General features: G+C 43.8%; 1 protein-coding gene across 1 annotated transcript in view; it reads left to right on the top strand.

Moving 5' to 3' along the window:
- Positions 1–14,195, top strand: part of LOC146789395 (macrophage mannose receptor 1-like) — a 742,402-nt gene that overhangs the window by 533,300 nt on the left and 194,907 nt on the right. The window lies entirely within an intron of this gene.

Below are 14,195 nucleotides of genomic sequence, written 5' to 3' on the forward strand. Positions count from 1 at the left end.
TTACACCAAACCTGCAAAAGGCATCAAACGGACCTTATGGCTACGTCTCTGCCAAATTTCACGTAATTCTGTTCAGCCGTTCGGGCTGTAGCTGCGACTAAAGTCCCTATGGAAAAATCCATGGGGAAAACGTGTTTTGGGACCCCCCTTTTTTCTCGGCCCCCGCTTGACGAATCACCCCGAGACTTTCAGGGTAGGAGCGGAGCGGAGCGCCCCATTAGTTTTGAAAATTTCGCGAGGATTCGTCAATTAGCGCCAAAGTTATTCAAAATAGAATTTTGAGATTTCCTATGGAAACTCGGTCCTAACTATAACTATCTACTGGCGACCGCCAGTAGATAATATATATCATCAAGGTACATATATGGAGAGTAAAGTATGGTAAAACTCAGCTTAACCATAGAAATTTGCCTTCACAATATTTTTATCCTCGATATTTCCAGCACAATATTTTGTGCACATGAAATTTTTAATTCAATATTTTGTCCAAACACTGTGCAGCCCATGGAACCTGAACTGTCTTTCCCCCATGAAGAAAAGGTAAACAAATTGCTAGATGAGGAAAGAGCTTTATTAAAATTAGATGCAGTAACCAGCCCGGAGCTAGGCAGCCACCCAACCGACCGTTCTTGCATGAACATATGCCCACATTACAAACCACTCTGTTACATCACAGCCCCCAAAACATTCCAACTCAATGTACCCAGATGCAACAGATCTCACTTAATAACAATTTTTAAATGACTATTATACATAGCAGTTTTGATCAGATAAATATTTCCTGCTAATGTGGGATACCAGGGGAACTATGTACAAGTACAATGTAGTCTAAGTATGCTAGATAATTTCAGTAAAATGCACAGATCAGAATTAAATTACACATAGTCCCTCAACTTTCTAGGCAATATTTTTTGACGACAACTCATACACACATGATTTTGGTAATTTGATTTCACAAATGCATCATTCTTCTTGTCATCACACTTCCGTTCTCTTCCTGCATGATTCTCCTTTAAAAGACTACTTTCTCCATCCTTTACCACCATTCCCTTATGCTCCAGCCCATTACTGAAATGAGCAGACTCAACCTTCCCACACTTCACCACATTCCTCAAATTCAATTTTTTCCCGTCTTCTACCATAACAGAAAATGTCAAAACCTGCTGTACCTTTTTAGGTTCAGACCACTTAGACTTGTCCTCCCCAGGTTTTAGGAATTTCCTCACCCTTACCAAATCACCAACATCAAACTTAGAGGCACACTCCTTGGCATCCGCCATGGCTAACCCATATCTCTGCTGTTTCCTATGCACCACTGCTTTCATTTTTTCTTCATTTACCCTTGCCACCTTACACTTATTCATCCATGCCGGAACAGCAACAGCACATGCCTTCCTGCCCCTCAATAGCACAAAGGCTTTTCCTCAGTGGTATAATGTGGAGTAGTTCTTTAATTCCACACAAATTTTCTTATTTCCTCTTTCCAATCCAACCACTGCATAAAGACAATTGTACATTCTCTGCTACCACCCTATTAAATCTTTCAACCAACCCATTTTCTTGGGGATGATATACAGCCGTTCTCTTATATATAATACCACTTTGAGACAGACACTCATTACATTAATTTGCTACAAATTGTAGACGATTGTCCGATATCAATTCTTCTGGATATCCTTACCTTCTGAATACTTCTTTACAAAAATCGATCACAACCTTAGCTTTCACCTCCGCAACTAATCTAATTTCAGGCCATTTTGAACAATAGACCATTAGAACTATGGCAAACCTCTTCTCACTGCCCAACATCTCAAATGATCCACTAAAATCAATTCCAACCCTCTGCCATGCAAACTTCAGTAACTTCATGGCTATCACATGTAACCCTTCCACCGCATGAGATTTGTCACTGCAAGTACAAGCTAAACATCCTCTCAACCTTTTTCTCCACCTCACGATCTACTCCTGGCCACCAAAAATCAAGTCTCACTTTATGTTTCATGGCTGACATGCCCCCATGTCCTTTATGTAAAGCATCTAAAAGTTTCACACGTAAACTCTTGGGTACAATTAACTTCTCACCCCTTCTTAAAAGTCCATCAGTACAAGAAAACTCAGACCAGACATGCTTGTAATTCTTCAAGTCTTCCTCCGTGTCCCATTGCATATTCCAACAAACAGGCAATCGATTAATTAATGATATCCTGACAAGTCTCTTCCTTGTTGATCTCGATTTTCCGTTCTTGTTCTGAAATAGCTGTAAAACTCACATTCTTTATATCTGCAATCATACAGTCTTCCTCTCATCTCGTCACAACCCCCTTGCAATGGAAAACATGATTAAAAAAAATATACATTCACGTTCTTCACAACTGGCACATATTTTACTTTGAATGTATGTTCTTGTAACCTAAATAACCATTTTGCGATGTGTGGAGTGGCATTTCCTGTACCTTTAGTTCTAAAAGCATCAATCAACGGTGTGTGGTCCGTCCATAGTTGAAACTATGTGCTCCACACAAAATGTCTAAAGTGCTGAATTCCCCACCAACAGGCCTTTGTCTCTTTCTCAACAGTTGAGTAATTCAGTTCTGCACCCTTCAATGTTCTGGAAGCAAAACCAATTACTCTTTCATGCCCACTTCTCCCTCTTTGCATGAGCACTGCTTCCTATCCACACATGCTAGCATCAGTTGCAATAATGGATTGATCACGAGTGTCAAATGTGATAACGCCACTGCCTTATTTATATATTTTTTAATTTCACAAAATGCACTCTGACACTCTGTGGACCAAATGAAAGAATTCCCTTTCTTCATTATTTCTCTCATAGGATATCCCTTATCAGCATAATTACCAACAAATTGTGCGTAAAATTCTGCCAGTCCTAGAAATGATTGCAACTGGCCTTTGTCTAATAGATTTGGAGAATTCTCAATCACCTCTACTAGTTTTAATCTTGGCTTAATACTCTTCTTTTTTTTTTTTTACTTTCTTTATTGATTTTCAAGAAAGCAGTGCATCATGAATGCTTACAAAAAAACAGTGGGCACATTACTTGTATATTGATCTGACAGTGCTACGTTCCTGTGGATATATGACAGTATGATGCATTACAATATGTTGTCCATTCACAATCTTTTAAACAGCAAATATTGCAGTAGGGCATTTCAATATGACAGCGTAACTACATTCAATACTATATATTTAGTGCACAGTGCTAGTCAGGGCTATGCTGTGGCCTCGCTCTTCCAGTGTTTTGCAAATGTGAGAGTGTCATCGAGAGACAGCACCATAGCAAGGACACTATGCAGATGGAAATAGGGTTTAAGCGGTACCTGATACATAAGTATAACAGTCTGTCGGTGTATTGTGTTGGGGCAGCGTTAGTGCGCACTGGCCCTAGAGTCGGGACTCTGGTCATCGCGTGGATGCGCTAAAAGGTAGCTTGTCAGGGGTCCCCAAATGTCCCTGGGTCGCGATGTGTGTGGCAGTAGCTCTGCATAAGTAGATATTTGTTCCTGACAGATTACCAAATCATTGAGCAAATCTTTAAACTTGGGTGCCCTCCCCCTTCCCCACTGACAAGCCACACGTCTCTTAGCCATCAGTAATGTAATAGCAATGTATTTGCGGTGAGGTGCAGAAAATGGCTTGGTATAGCCTAACAGGGCTAGCAGCGGGGTGCGCTCTATATGAGTTGATGACATTAATTCCATGGCATCAAAGACTTGGTTCCAATAGTCATGTACTTCTGGGCACTCCCAAGCCAGATGTAGAAAGTCGGCCCCTGGGGCCTTGCATCTATCACATCTGTCAGATTCCCTTAGCTTATATTTATGCATTTTAACTGGGGTGTAATACAATCGATGGAGGAATTTGTAATGTGATATGCGTAATTTGCTGCTGGCAGAGATTTGCTCAGTTTGCGAGTAGCAATATTCCTATTGTTCAACTGACAACTCATAGCCCAGCTCCAAATCCCAATATGTGCGTGATAGAGTAGGTAGTTCCACCCTTTGCGTGTGTACTGTATGATATAATGTAGAAATGAGATACCTTGCATCCGTAGCTTTTAACATCAGTTGTAGGGGAGTAAGGACTGGGGGTTCTTTCGGAAAACTCCAGGGTAATAGAGCGGATCCCTTGTCGAAGTTGTATATCTAAAAATACATCTAAAGGAGACAGGGGAAGTCCCTGAAAAATGTGTTTGGATGTTCGGAATTGTCCCTTGTGGTAAATGTCCCCCCAGGTGTTAATGTGAGTCCGTTCCTTGAATTTATGGAATGCTGTTTCCTGGAGGAGAGGCATGTTTTGGTGATAAGTGAGTGGGAGTAGTGAGGAATAGAGCAGTAGTCTTTGCAGCATATTAACAATGCGATGCCACGCTTTTATTGTGCATGTGACAGTGGTTGGGGTTTTTTCCCTGGGGTCAGGTGTATCATAAAGTATGCCTTCTATAGGTATGGGGTCAGCTAGCCAGTGTTCTGCTGCTACTTGCGGCATATACCGTGGCTGATGTACCCAGTAGTAGGCGTAATGAGCCTGTGCCCTAATATAATACAATTCAAAGTCGGGCATGTAAAATCCCCCCGTGAATGCGGTCTGGTGAGTAGACTCCACTGCAGCCTGGGTTGCTTGCCTCCCCATACCAATCGTATAATTTCATACCTAAGTGTTTTTAAAAAAACCCTCCTGGATGAAACGGGATATTTAAAAAAAGGTAGAGTAATTGGGGAAGTATCACCATTTTAATTAAGGATGCTCTTCCCGCCATTAAAAGGGGCAAAGTAATCCATCGGGTAACATAGTCAGTGATGCGATTCAGGGCAGTACCATAATTAAGGCGTAGCAGTTCCTCCCTATTCCTAGTAATGCGAATGCCTAAGTAACGCTGATCTTCATCACACCACTCCAATGGGTAATCCAGAGGGAATCGAGTTGTGGCCGCCGTTAAAGGAAAAATGTACGATTTCCCCCAATTAATCTGAATTCCTGAAAGTTTCCCAAAGACAATAAACTCTCTGATAATGGGATTCAAGTTTTGCTGTGGGTCTCGGATATATAAGGTAATATCATCGGTATATAATGATATAAGGATCTGGCGCATGTTACAACGGAGTGCCTTATCTCGATGGTGTTGCGTCAATTTGGCCACAAAGGGTTCTATCGCTAGTGCAAAAGGTAAGGGGGATAAAGGACACCCCTGTCGGGTGCCTCTGGTGATCGAAAAGGCCTGCGAAATGCACCCATTTATAAGAACTTTAGCAGTTTGTAGGTGATACAAGAGCTGGATCCAAGACAGGAAGAGGGGTGGGAAGTCCATGTGCCGCATCACTCCGAAGATGTAGTCCCAGTCAATGGAATCAAATGCCTTGGTGGCAGCCAAAATAATCGCTGCCATGGGCAACTCAGGGGCTACGTTATTTGAGTACTGTGAATAGGGTTCTTAGATTATGTGAGGTAGCTCTCCCGGGTACGAAACCCGATTGTTCGGGGAGGACCAGCTTCTCCATTAGGAGCCTAAGGCGGTTTGCTATTAGTTTGGCCAGTATTTTAGCGTCGCAATTAAGAAGGGTTAATGGTCTGTATGAGTCGCACTGAAGGGGTGACTTCCCCGGCTTGAGAAGGGAGGTGATAAGCGCCTCCCTCATGGATGGTGGGAGTTTGCCACACTCCAATGATTCTGCATACATCTCTCGCAGGCTAGGGGCCATTAGATCTATATACATTTATATAGAATTCTATGGGTATGCCATCCATACCAGCAGCTTAACCCGATTGCATTTGCATGATGGCCTCTCTTACCTCATCTAACTCGAAGGGGGCACATAAGAATTCCCTCTGTGCGTCTCCCAGCCATCCCACTGCCACATCTCCCAGATAGCCCTCAAGATTTAACTCATCTTTCCTGTTTGTAGTGTAAAGCTGGGCATAGTGATTCATAAAAACATATAGTATATTTGCAGTGTCTCTGTAAACCATGTCGCCAGGCCTGGCCAGCTCCAACACATAATTGGAGAATTGAGGTTTCCGAATGGTGTCTGCCAATGCCTTACCCGGCCGTTCTCCCTCCCCATATCGGCGTGCATTCCAATATCTGCCCCTAAATCGCGCTTCCCGATCAGCAGTATCCATATAGTCTGTAAGTGTCTCCCGAAATGTATGCTGAGTACTGCCACCGGGATCTATGGCTAGCCACACCTCTAGTGCCCTAAGCTCTGTTTCCAATTTCTGCAGTGTATTAGTTATGTCCCTAAGTACCACTGAGCCTTTTGATATGCAGAATCCTCTAAGTGTAACTTTGAACTTTTCCCAAACTGTTTCCACACTATCCACCAAATCCTTATTTCTCCGAAAAAAGCATTGAATTTCATCCCTTAGTTCAGCCTGGAAGACCGCATCCAGTACGATGGGGGCTTGAAGTCTCCAACTGTTGCGGGGGGACCATAGTCTGAAGAGTTAAAGTGTGAGTTTAACTGGAGCATGGTCTGAATATGTTCTAGCCAAGTGTTGCACCGTGAATATAGCCGGTCCTAAACCCCGTGATAAAAAACAGTAGTCTAATCGTGCCCAAGATGCTGCTTGCGCAGTATAGTGTGTGCCTTCCATCTTATGGGGATGTATATGCCTCCAGGCGTCAATTAGTTGGTGGGTTATTAGAATATCCTGGATAACTGGGCATGCTTTAGTGTAATGATGGGAGGCTGGGTGGGACCTGCCTATAGTAGGATTACATGTGATATTGAAATCTCCCCCCCAGATTATATGATTGGAGCCTATTTCTGAAATCTTGTTCCAGAGCGAAGTATAGAAGTCGGGGGTGTCGACGTTAGGGCCATAGCAACATGCTAAAGTGACCGAGTCAGATCCTAGTCTCCCCCAGGCTAGGCAATACCTCCTGTGAGCATCCCAGGATGCACCTGCTAAAACAAAAGGAGTATGGCCATATCCCTGGCATAGGAAGAGTAAGAAGAAAATATTCTATGTTCAGCCCATCTGTGTGCAAAGTTGTTAACATGCTGGGGGTTAAAATGCATTTCTTGTAGCATAGCTATAGGAATTTGGTGTCTGTCGAGATACGCCAATATTTGGCGTTTTTTACGCATATCGCCTAGCTCTCTAATATTCCATGTGATAATATTTAGTTTCTCGGAGGCGCTGTCAGCCATGGGACCAGTTGCTTTTCGATAATAGGCCCTGTGCCCTTAGAGTAGGTTCTAGAGTAATAGCGTGATAATAGTACAATTCCATGCATTTTGTCAAATCTGTAAGAAGTGCCAACAAGAGTAACCCCATCCTTACCTCCCCCCCAACTGGAGCATCCCAAACATGCCAGCATTACAGTCCCCACCCCCAAAACAAACACCCAAAAAAACTAAGAACATGCTGCTTTCGTTCACAGCGGAGTTTAGTAAGGGGGAATACCCGTGAGGAGTAAACCCCTAGGTGTGCGCACGTGATCCCTCGCCTTTAGTGTGCCGAGATGTTAACACTGTCTGTCTCGGTAGAGGCTGAGGGTGCTCGAAATTGATAGTCCTTACATATGCTAGGGAAAAATTAAAAACCACATAGGAGACAACAACCAAAGGAAGAAAAAAAAAATCACTAGAGCACTTATCTGGTCTGTAGTGGTGAATATACAATAAAAATCGGAGTGTAGTACAGGTTATTTCCTGGAGTTCTCACATTACCACCAGTCCTATAGTCCTGTGTCTTCTGTGTGTTGTCCGTTCATCGTAGTTCTGATCTCTTTGGTGGGGATGGCGACCGCGACTCCATGCCTTGTCCGTCGCAGAATGCGTTGTTCCGTTTGAGGCGCTTCAGGAAGTCATCAACTTGTTGAGGCTTGGTAGAAAAGACTGCTTCCCCTGATGCGTGACCCTGAGGCGTGCTGGATACAGGAGGGCATAGTCTATTTGAGCTTGTCGCAACTTCTGTTTGATGGGCATAAATTTTCGTCTCTCCTCTTGTACCATCGCCGTGAAGTCAGGAGATACGGAGAACGTGACTCCTTCAAAATTCAGTTAGTGCTTTTCCCGTGCTATTGTCGGTGCAATATCCCGGTCTCTATAATTCAGGAGGTGCGCGATGATGGGGCGTGGGGTGCTTCCTGGTGGCGGGCGTGAGCCCAGGGAGCAGTGTGCTTGTTCAACTATAAATTGCTTGGAGAATGATTCCACACCCATAGTCGCTATTAGCATTTTCTCGATGTATTCTTCCATTTTCCCAGGGTTGGTGCTTTCTGGGACTCCTAGAACGCGTATGTTATTGTGCCTACTGCGTGCTTCCAGGTTCTCGTTCTTGGCTGCTAATATTTTTAAAAGCTTTTCCATTTGTGCCACTGTCGACTGAGTCTGCAAGGTTGCATCTTCTGTGTCTGAAATTCGCCGCTCTGTTTCTGTGAGGCGTTCTTCATGTCTGTCCATCTTATGGACTACGGCATCCATGCGCATCATCATGGCGTCCATCTTGTCGGCTATGGCCGCTATCCCTTGGCGGACCTCTGTAAGGATAGTTTTCATATCCTCTTCAGGTGAATTTGGAGCCTCTTGCGTTGAGCTGTGCATTTTCTCCTCTCCCATCGCGCCATGTCCCTCTTGGTGAAGTCTAGTGCTTTTTTTGTTTTTCGAAGGTCAGCCGCAGCTGCCGCGCATCTGGTTTGCCCATGAATGATCTGGATCACAGTGTTGCCGCTGCGCCGCACTCACAATTCCTGTGCGTAGCTCAGTATTGTGGCGGTGGTGGATTACCCAACTCTTATCTTCACTATAGGGCAGGGCAGAGGGAGTGCATCTCGTGTGTTTTCTTCTTGAGTCTCCCCACTGGGGTCTCCTCTTCAGTCAGTGACGCAGCACCCCAGCAGGGTGCGGTCTGACAAGACCTTCAGGATCGTAGTTGCCGCCGTGAAAACATGGAGTCTGTATGGCAGCAAGTGCAGGGTGTAGCAGCTGTTATTGCTCTCGGCTTTCACCCTGTGCAGCGAGGTAGCAAAGAGGTACTGCGCACCATGAAGGACCACCAGATGGGGATTAGCGGTGTGCCCGGGCCGGGGCCTCTGCCCGCTGCTCCATAGTAGCCCACGGTGGTGTCGCGAGGGTGATAAAGATGTGAATTACCCCCTCTCGCTAGTTTGTGGTGAAATCCCCCTTCTTGAGGTCCAGTATACTGTGTAGGAGAGGTCCCACCACCACTAAAGGCAGGTATGCCCAGTCGACATTGCCTCCTATCAGTGTTGCCGATACCACATGCAGCGCGCAGAGGCCTCAGGCGCGAACAATAGTTGCCAGTTGCCCTATGTGGCTCCACAGTGCCCGTGCTGTCAGGTAGCAAGCAACTCCGAGTCCCACCTGGCGCTAAGGCAGTCACATTTATTGTGTCAGGTCAGGGATTGTGCCTCCCTCCGTTCCTCCTTCACCTGAGGTTGCACTGCTTATCACTGCCACGATGTATCGGCTCGGAGCTCTACAGTGCAATCGTGCATGCGCGCCACTTTGAGCCATCAGCGTCTGGCGGGGTTCAGAGATCGGCGTACCAATTGCGATGAGGCCGCTAAAGTGGCGCTGTGTTGCAGAAAGTATTCTTGAGCACTAGCGCTGATAGGGGCAACGCCGCGGCAGTCTCACCGCCTGTCCTGAGGTCAGGTTACTCAGCGCCACCTTCGGGATAAGGCCCATGAACCACGTGAGCGCCGCAGTCTCACGTATTGCCACACGCCGTGCCACGGTTCCAGGCAGGATAGCTGGTGCTACGGTAGGAGTTTGTCGTGACCGCGACGGCGGCTCCATTTACTCCACAAAGTCCATTGTTTCACTGAAGGTGCCAAATGTTGACGTCTACCCGTGGCATGAGGTTAAAAAGCAGTAGGATATATCAGGCAGGATTAATTAGCGGATTAGCGAGCCGAGCTGCCGGAGCCTCACATCAGTGCGGGCATCTTGCTCGTGCACCACCTAGCGCCCCCTTGGCTTAATACCCTTGGCTGAAAGGTATGACCCAAGTATTCTACCTCTTCCAAAGCAAATTTGCATTACTCAATTCCACTGTTAAACCTGCATCATTAAACTTTCTCAACACTCAACACATCATGTTCACATTTGTTATGAACCCAGATCAAAACATCAACTTGAAAAAACCTAGTCTCTCAACAATTTGTGTATCACACGCTAAAAGACAGCAGAAGCAGACACCAAGACAAAAGGCATCCTGATAAAGCGATATGTTCCTTCCAGTGTAACAAATGAGGTTAAATGATACAAATAATTGTGCAATAGTACTTGGTGATAAGCACTGAATATGTCTATTGTTGAGAAATATTTTCCACTTGTTACTCCAGCCAATAATTTTTCCATCTTCGGTAAAGGATGGCGATCGACTCAGATGTTACTGTCTAAATCCACACACATTCTGATCTTCCCATTAGGTTTGCACACAATAACAATGGGACCCAACCAATCTGATGCTTTAATTGGTTCAACAATATGATCTTTACATAGTTTTTCCAATTCCACCCTCAATAGAGCTCTCAAAGCCAATGGCACACTTCTTACTTTATGTACAACGGGTGTTGCGTTCTCTTTCAGAATACTTGTATGTACAAATTTTTTTCCTAGTTCTTGACCGAAAACTCTAGGAAATTCACTTGCCCAAGTGGACACCTCATCACCAACTGTGGTTAACACCTGTTCAACACCATTGGGATCTAATTTTATTTCTAGTGCCCGCTGTTCCCTCCATCCTAATAACAATCTAATAATAACAATAATAATAATCTTTATTCAGCATTAGTCACAGCCATAAAAGAGGCAACATTAAAAAAGAAGAATAAAACATTAACAACAGATTCATATGTTAACAGCATGTTGCCTTAATGTGCAAAATTTGTGGATTAACCTTGTAAACATTAGTAATCTCCCTCCATTGAGTGAGGATACAAATACAGTAAAATACACAACCTATCATGATTTTTCACAAAAGAGACCCCACGGTTAAAATTAAGAACAAATTAATTTGTGCCAGGTTATCACATGAAATGTGAAAAATCACCAATCATCCTACATTTATTTTAGTCACCTCTGGAATATCTTGACTTTAGTGCAGCTCTTAAAGAGTTAACAACACTAAAAAGCGTACGAGCGCTAGGCAGGAGCTGCAGATACAGTAAAGCTACACAGGCATGCCTAAATCTAATTTAAAGCAATTTAAGAAACAGTCGCCTGGGATAAGTAAAATATGTACATAGAAGAACAAAATGTAGGGTATCCTGTGGAGACCGATTGTTGCAGCCACAGGGACCTCTGTCTTCTACATGTGCGACAAAGCCGGAAGGTGATGCCAGTAAACGCTAAAACAAGTTCAATCTCAAACGAGTAATTAAAAAACCTATCATGAACATTTGTTAAAATCGTGAAATAGGACTCCATGTCCAACACCGATTTCACTAAGAATACCCTCTTACCATGTGTTTCCTGAGCTCCTTTTCTTCCTTAGAGGCCATGGCATGTTTAAAAAATTGTTCTTTCACAATGTGCTTATCTTGTGATTTCACTGTATCATAAAGTATGAAGACATCTGCTCTGCCTAAAGCCGTAATGGTATCCTTAACATATTTTAGCCATGCGGTTTTTAATCTGTGATTGAGTTAAAGACAGTCCTCAATCACTCATCGATTAAACCCCACCTCATGGCTAGTCCAGATCTTCACCCAACATAGCAATGGTTTAACAGCTACGAACTCCAGTATATACTTCGTTTCTAGTTCCTCATGTACTCAATAAGAGGCCGTACCCTGGGGCACTTTTAGAATTCTCCTAAGATATTTATTTTCCGTGGTTTGAAGTTTGTTAGCCGCTGAATAACTCCATACCTCACTTCCATATAGCGCCTTAGAAATGCAGAAAGAATTGTACAACTTCAAGATTACCCTAGGTGACAACGTTCCTAGTCTGTGGGCATAATTTGCGATTGTTCCCATTGAATTTTTCATATCAAGTGTCTTCCCTTCATGCAAATGTTTAAAATTGAGTTTTTCATCACATAAAATGCCTAAATAAGAGAAGGCTGGAACCTTCACTAAGCTATGAGACGCTACTGTATGAGGACTGTGTCCAATGCCTGCTTACCGAATTCCATAATATACGATTTGGTCAAATTTGGTGACAGGTTCATTCAGCTCATGAAGGACACAAAGTCATCCAATAGTACCTGCAAGCCTCTTGGGGTACGTGCTAACAATACTGCATCATCTGCTTACAACAGGACTGGGACCTGTCTTTTGTCTATTCTGGGGGTATCATTTTGCAAAGCGATCAAAGACTCTTTCAGTCCATTGATATATAACGTAAATAAAAATGGGTCTAATATACGACCTTGTCTCACCCCTCTAGAACATTTAAAATTTTCAGTGATATTCCCATACTGGGTGTATCTGACTACAGCAGTGGTATTAAAATGTAAAGTCATTAAAACATTTATAATCGCAGGGTCAACCCCAAGGTCACCAAGCTAGGACCATAATTTGCAGCAGTTCACCCAGTCGAATGCTGGAGTGAGATCCAAATAAAACAAAAAAAGAGCTCCAGGCTTAGCTATTGTGTGTTTCTAGGTTAAAAGATAGAGGTTCGGCACTGAAATGTAGTTGACCTACCTATGCGAAACCCATATTGTACCTTTGAGATAATTCGATGAGCATCCGTCCAGTCTGTGAGCCTATTTAATAATACTCGACCTAGGACTTTAACAGTGGCATCAATGAGAGATATAGGGCGGTAACAGTGAGGGTTGTCCCTGTTCCCTTTCTTAAAGAAAGGAACAATGGTGGCCGTAGACCACGAGGGGGGCATTACTGTCCTCACTGCGGTGTTTAAAACCCTAGTTAAGACTGGGGCCCATACTTCTATATTTTCACGGAAGAGGTCAAGGGGAATCCCATCGAGACCAGGAGCCTTATTCCATGACAGACCTCAATGCCCAACCTCACCTCATCAAGTGTAAAGAAGATAGCTCCGGAGCCAGCAGGGGGGCTTGAGTCCATGCTGGCTTCCTCGCCATGCCCATGATTATAGACTCCCTCAAAGTGATCCTTCCATTGGTCTGGGCCATATTATGTGCTAGTTCTGGCTTATCTGGATCTGAACAACAGGGGTTGTTAATAATCCTCCAAAAAACGGTATAGAGTCCTTTTTTCGCATGCTTCTGTAGCAAGCGCTTCCGGCCCTTGATAGCCCCTTATTATTACTGCGACAAATTGCCACCCAGGCTCTGTTGCATGGGATCTGTTTCATGGGCTTCTTAAGTTGTCGCAAAGCCCGGGAGCACTCACTATCAAACCATTTCGGGGAGTCAGCATAAGCAGTGGCTACCGGCACTGTTAATAAACTGGCGACTGATTGTGCAATTTTGATGAATGCGTATATAATTTCTTCTCCTAAAGCAAATAGGTCTAAAATCTTCTGTTGTCTCAAACTAAAAAGCACGTGATTAAAAACAGTAATATCCAGCAGTGACCACCTCAGATGCCTTAACAAATAACGGTTCAACAACCGGAGGGTCTGAGGGAAAATGTTTAAGACCACACAGGGTTTGTTCCCCCAAAAACAGAGTAAGAAACAATGTGAAACCCTGGGGTTTGTAAAATGCTTGGAAAGTGTGAAAACTACTACATCAACATTAAATCAAAAAATGCAAAAAATCCGGAAGTGAAACACCACCTAAATAAGTAAATGGGCATATCCCTTTAAAGGATGAAATCCCTCACTCACCAAAGGTGACATGCTTCATCATTTGGGATTCTCCATCCCAGAGGAAAAACCTAGTTCCTCTGGGGGCTACAACTCCCTCACTGTGAGGGAGGAGCTCAGGGATGTTTTGATAATTAAGATGTTCGGATATACCAAATCCACAAATGTAGAGCTGATGGTATGAGTGAGAGCGCAGCGCAAAGAAAAAATTATTATAAGTGCAAGTGAGATTAAAACTAGCTCAACAACTTTATTAGTAATACGTGCTTGGCTAGAGTTAAAATAATAGTGCACCAGCAGTCAACGGATTTTTTAGACCATGGTGATGGTATAACTTGTCAACATGTTTCAGCCATGGAGCCTCTAAGAAGGCACGGCTTTCATCAGGACCTAAACAGCTACTGCGTGCAAATGAACCCAAGTAAAGGATACTATAGGCACACGTTCTTTCGATAC

The sequence above is a fragment of the Triturus cristatus genome, chromosome 10 (assembly GCF_964204655.1).
Source record: "Triturus cristatus chromosome 10, aTriCri1.1, whole genome shotgun sequence".
NCBI classification, from domain to species: Eukaryota; Metazoa; Chordata; class Amphibia; order Caudata; family Salamandridae; genus Triturus; species Triturus cristatus.